The sequence below is a fragment of the Quercus suber genome, unplaced genomic scaffold (genome assembly GCF_002906115.3).
Source record: "Quercus suber isolate HL8 unplaced genomic scaffold, Cork oak 2.0 scaffold_317, whole genome shotgun sequence".
In the NCBI taxonomy this organism is placed as follows: Eukaryota; Viridiplantae; Streptophyta; class Magnoliopsida; order Fagales; family Fagaceae; genus Quercus; species Quercus suber.
Window position 1 is genome coordinate 112,822 of NW_027069772.1, and position 6,356 is coordinate 119,177.

Sequence of the window (6,356 nt, forward strand, 5' to 3'; positions counted from 1 at the left end):
CATGGTGGAACTATAAAATAGGGTACTCGAGTTTAGTGAACTCAAGTACTAGAAAAAGTGGAAGATCGCCATTTATTTCCGAAATAGTGTTTTTTGCTATAAATTTTATAAAAAGGTGGTATGTGGCCATTTTCGCCTGATTTCTATAATAGTTATGTGCGTGTAGTTGGATTTAGTATTAGGTGAAGTAAGGGCCTCAAGGGTGATAAAGATGGTTCACATAAATGGTTAGATAGATTTTTTTGTTGCTCTTGCGAGGGTATACGAGGAAATGACAAGAGATGATAATGTGAAATGCCATCGTCCAAAAAAAAGATGCAATTGTTTGGCAGAGATGAAAATTAGTTGTAGATATAGTGAAAAATACTGTGGTAAAATTTGTGTCAGAGGACACGCATGTCTTAGCTTCTCCTCGTAAGCGTATATTCCTCAGATCTCAAAGGTCCATTAATCCAGCCCTAGCTGTTAAGGCTGAATTAGCAGATGGTTCTGGAATTTCACCAAGAGCAAGTGTAGGACTAATGGCCAGAAGGGTAGGTGGACTTGACAATCTTGGCTTCATTCCTGAGGATTATAATAATTATTTGCATACAAGATGAATAGATGAGATGAAAAGCGGGAATATAGGAGGCCTACTTGAATATCTTCAAAGAATGCAATTTGAAGACCTTAATTTTTCTTATGCAATTCAGGTTGACCTTGATGATCTAATTACAAATATTTTTTGGGCAGATGGTAGAATAAAGTTGGATTATGAATATTTTGGGGATGTAGTGTGCTTTGATACAAGCTAGAAAAAAAATAAAAAAGGTAGTCTGTGTGCATTGTTTGTTGGTGTAAATTATCAGAAACAAACTATCATCTTTGGTGCTACATTTTTATATGATGAAACATCTGAGACTTTCATGTGGTTGTTTGATTCTTTTCAGAAGGCAATGTTTGGTAAGAAACCACAGACTATCCTTACAGACCAAGATGCTGCAATGGCAAAGGCATTAGCTTCACAATGGCCAGAAACATATCATCGTTTATGTGTTTGGCATATTGTACCAGAATGCAGCTAAGCAACTCAAAGAAGTGTTTGGAAGGTACAGTACTTTTGCCGCAGATTTTAGTAGTTGTGTATATGACCTTGACTATGAAAATGATTTTTTAGATGTATGGGATAATATGCTTGATAAATATGATCTAAAGAATAATAGTTGGTTGCAAAGACAATTTGAGTTAAAGGAAAAATGGGCTTTGGTTTATGGGAGGAAAACATTTTGTATTGATATGTCTACTACTCAGAGAAGTGGGAGTATGAACAGTCAAATTAAAAGGTACATAACTTATAATTATGACTTGTTGCGTTTCTTTCATCACTTTCAAAGGTTGGTTGATGATAGATGTTTTGAAGAGTTGACAGCAGATTTTAAAGCAACTCAAAGTATACCATCATTAGAATATCTAGTAGAAATATTGAAGCATGCAGTGAGTGTTTATACTCCTACAGTATTTAAGTTGTTTAATTGTGAATTATGGCTCACTTGGGATTGTGAATTGCATAAGGATGGTGAGGTTGGATATATGGTAAAATATAAATTTATTTCTCCCTGTAAATCTCGCCAACACATTGTTCAATTTGATTCATTGGCTTCTACAGTGATGTGTAGTTGTAATAAATTTGAATTTGTTGGAATTTTATGTGCCCATGCCTTGAAAGTGTTATCTCTTCAAAATTGTAAACGGGTGCCAAATCAGTATATTTTAAAAAGGTGGACAAAAGATGCAAAGGATGGTTCTGCAATGAAAAATTATATGCATATAGGACCACATGACCAAAATGCAGATGTGGGAAGTCATTATAAAGTGTTGCTTAAATTGTATTCTAATTTAGCAGCAAGAGCTGCACTAACAGATGAGTCTTTTCGTACTTCTTTGGATGCTCATTAAAGTACTTTGAACAAAATAGAGGCAAATTTGAAAAATTTATCAATTGAAGAATCTACTATTGGGAGCACTCGTTTCAAATCAAAGGCTCAACAAGCTAATGACAATGTGCAGCTTACTAATTGTGAAAGAAATAAAATTAAAGGAATTAAACTTAAAAGGAGACAAGCATGTGTAGGGACATCTCGTAGAAGAAAGGGTGCATTAGAGAAAGCTACAAGAAAGAGAAAATGTCAAACTAAAGCATCCTCTCATATTCAACACCTCACACTTGTATGAAATGTGTTTTGTGTTTTGTTACTTTGTGCTTACGATTTGTTAGACAATAGTATGTACTAATTCTCTAAATTATTTATATGATTTTCATTGTGAAATGTATCAAGAAGATAGCATGACAAATTTAAATACACCTGGTTTTACTGATCTGTTGAGCTTGATACAGGTAATTAAATGAAAGTTTATTTATTGATTTATTTTTTTCTTTGATTTTTATTTGTTTCATTGTTAAATGTATCAGGAGGATGGCATGACAAATTTAAATACACCTAGCTTTACTGATATGTTGAACTTGATATAGGTAATTAGATGGAAGTTGATTTAATTATTAATTTTTTGCTTTGATTTTATTGATTTCTGATTTGTTATACATTGATATGTAGGCATAATTACCCAAAATGGGAAATCAAAGAAATTATGAAGATGTTGAATAACAAGATAAAATTGAAGTTAGAAGTGTGATTGCTTGTAGGACTTTATCAGCCACACTCCAATTCCATAGAGATCATGCATTGAGATATTAACTTAATTTTGCAATTTTTTTTTAATCTTTTACTATTGTTTTCCAGATGTGTCTTTTAGTTAGATCTTGTTAGCAAAAAGGCTCCTTGAACTTCTGTATTTGGGGGAGAAGCAACATTTTTTGTTTGTTTGTAGGCCTAAAACTTCTGCTTCCTTTAAAAATTATCTTCCTTGAACTTCTGTATTTGTGGCACTTGCCTAATTTTGTTCATGAAGTCCTATTTTAATTGTAGTGACAAAGTTTTTGACTCTAGAGTCAATTGAAAGTCATAATCCATATAGAGAAAATACTGGTGGATTTTAAATTTCATAAATGAGATCCTATTAGCTTAGCTTGACAGTACAATTGTAACTAGCCTCACTTGCCAAGGTTACTCCCTGCCTATTGATTAGCCTCTTCTTGATAGCTCTAAGCAATGCCCAAAGCACAGTGGCTAGCCAAGCAACACAACTGACCGCACGGTTAGCCCTGAGAAGCAAAAACCATGTCACTTGCTTTGCACTCTTGCCTCTACTTTTCTCTATAGGCTTGAAGGTAGAGTCTGGACCATCAATCTTCACAACTGAGAAATTTGGGTTCTCCATTGTGACTACCATTGGGTTTCCTTTGCAGGTATCTTTTGCCCACCAGTTAGAAAAGTCCAATCTTGGAGCCCTTAAAGTTTGGAATTTGGAACCTCAAACTGAAAAAGTAACACAAAAATTAAGAACCTTTGAAGAATTTTTTTTTTTTTTTCAGAATCCAAATCTCAAAATTGAGAAATGAACAAAAGCCATTTGAGAAACCAGCTAAGAATATCAAAGAAAAGCTAAAAGGAATTCACTTTCAAGGCAATGCATTAATTCCACACACACATAATGTGAGAAAGTAAAAAGAAGAAAAAAAAAACAAGAAAGAGAAAGAGGCCTTGGGAGGTGAGTGCTTGTTCAGTTCTATGTAATTGTAATTGTACTCTCACAAACTCAAAAGCCACTCTCACTTACTCTTAAACATGGGAAAAGCCACATTATGAGGGAAGGTATCTATCTGTAGCAGTTGTAAGAGTCCCTTGAAACCATGTGGGGTATTTGTCAAGTAATCCAAACAACAAAAGCACAGCCTCTCAAATAACTCCTTCAAAAATTTAAACTATTCTTAATTTTTGGTGTATAATTTCCAGCTTATAGAATCTAACTTTAGTACTTTAAAATGGCATTAAGATTTTTTTCCCCCCTTTAATACTATGAATTTCAGTGCAATGTTTGGTGACAAGCTTTTTTAAGCAATCAAATGATAATTCACCATCATCAAGGGACGTGTACAACTTCAAGCAGAAAACAATGTTTTTGTTTTTGCAGGATAGGTTTGATTTCTCTGTTTTGTTTTCTGCAAAAATTGTTTTCCTGCCTAATGTTTCTGTTTCTACAGAATTGGTATGGTTCCCCCGTTTTTGTTTATGTAAAAATCTATTGAGACATAACCGATCTAATCTCAATTGAAACACAAAACAAAAACATATCAGTCCAAGCATTCTCAGCAAATATCCATTAATCCAGTCAGTCCTTATCAAATAGAGTTCGATAAAATAATGAAATCTGGAATTTAAATAAAATGTTATCTGTATATTCAAATCAAATTGTAATCTCTACAATAAGATATATACAAGAGAGCTTCTATGGAGGAGCTTCCCGTCCCAATTTGATATTAGATCCAAGTCCAATACGCCCAAAGTTTCGTGAACTTCTGCTCCATATAACTTTGAAAAACACTTTGCCATAACCTTAGTCGCCCTATCAATTGCCATTGATACATTATCAAATGACTGGGAAATTACATTCCCAAGTTCATCATCTTCCGTTAGTCGTCTTTTCTTACTTTTAGAAGGCATTGTATCTTGTGATGACACTCGAGAACATGCAACATTAATTTCTGGTGACCTCTGATCATTTTCCACTTCCAAGTTCTCCAAAGAAACTTCATTTTGAGATGTCAAATTACCAATCTCATCAATAGTGGTTGATGCAGCATACCTAGCACATTTCTCCTTTGTAGTTTCAGCATGATCACCTTTTGCTCTATCTTTAGCCAAAGTTGTGCCATCTTAGAGTAGTTGGGCATAGGTGTTGTCATCCACTTCTTGGCCGCAGGTTTAGACTGTTACAAACCAAGAAAAATGGTCATACAACAAATATAATTATGTAATACAAAATTAAACTCACAAAAAATGGTAATTTACTACTATGAGTGACTCCCAAACTTCTGTTCAGCTATCCATATATTTAAAGAATCATTCCATCCAAAACCACTCAATCCATCTTTAAATATGTCATAGCATTCATGAAAATTCTTTTTCAGTGTCTTTTGTCAATTTTTCACCTTATCCTTGTAAATCTCCATGTGAAATTTTTCAACCAACTTTGTCACTATGTCATCATATGCCTTAGAGGTAAAAGTTCCATTAACTCTACCACCTATGATCACCTGATATAAAAAAAACATCCACTAAAGCATTATTCATAACACTACTCCATTGTATTTCTTTGCTTGGATCTCCACCATTCTTCTTTGATATTTTACCCATGCTATAATTAATAGAACAAAAAATAGATATCAAATATTGAGTAAATATTAATATTAATTATTAAAAGATAGAGAGCAATATCAAAACGAAAAGTGTATATCACAAAGTGGCGTAAAAAAATTTATATTTAAAATAATATAATCCAACTCACTTAAAGTCCTAAACTACTATTATTTTAATTAAAATACTAATTAATTCTATTAATGGCTTAATGCAATGGAAAGCCAAAATCAATACCATAAAAAAAAAAAAGAAAATGGAAATAAGGCTAGGCAATGGCTTGGTTTCTTCGGCTAAGCACACTGCCCAAGACAACTTAATTTCCAAATTTCAACATTTTATTATTAATTTTCCTCATCATACATATATTACTTTCTTCTCATTTTGAATTTTCTTACTCTGGTTTTTTCTTAACCACACACCTGTCTTTTGTCTCCTCGATTTCTACGAATTTCATCACATCTTTATTAGTTCATCTACACTTTTTATCACTTTATGTTTTGCCTTCTTCTTTGTTCATATTTCATAGCTTCTCATAGTCTTTACCAGTACTGGCGCTCTTCTCTAGTAGTTCTCACATTCAAATTTCTAAATACAATTTTTTTAGCTGTACAAGTACCTTTCTTCGTATCTTTTCTTTTCATTTTTTCCATTTAAGGTTTTTATGTGTACAGAATGCATATTTGTTTTGGTTTTTTGGTGTACAAAAACACTATATATCACTCTCATGAATGACTAGCAAACAGTTCATAAAAAAAAAAAAAAAAAAAAAAAAAAAAAAAAAAAAAAAAAAAAAAAAAAAAAAAAAAAAAAAAAAAAAAAAAAAAAAAAAAAAAAAAAAAAAAAAAAAAAAAAAAAAAAAAAAAAAAAAATGGGAGCTGCAAAGATAGTTAGCCGAATGAATCCTGGTTAACCCCTTTTATTTCTTTTTTCCCTTTTTTGTTCAAACCCCAATAATTTTTATATGCCTTTTTTTTTTCATTCAACCATAAAAAATAAGCTATCTTTTTTTCTGCCCGTTTCTGCAAAGTGAAGCTAGCGCTATTCTTTTTTTTTTTTTCTTTT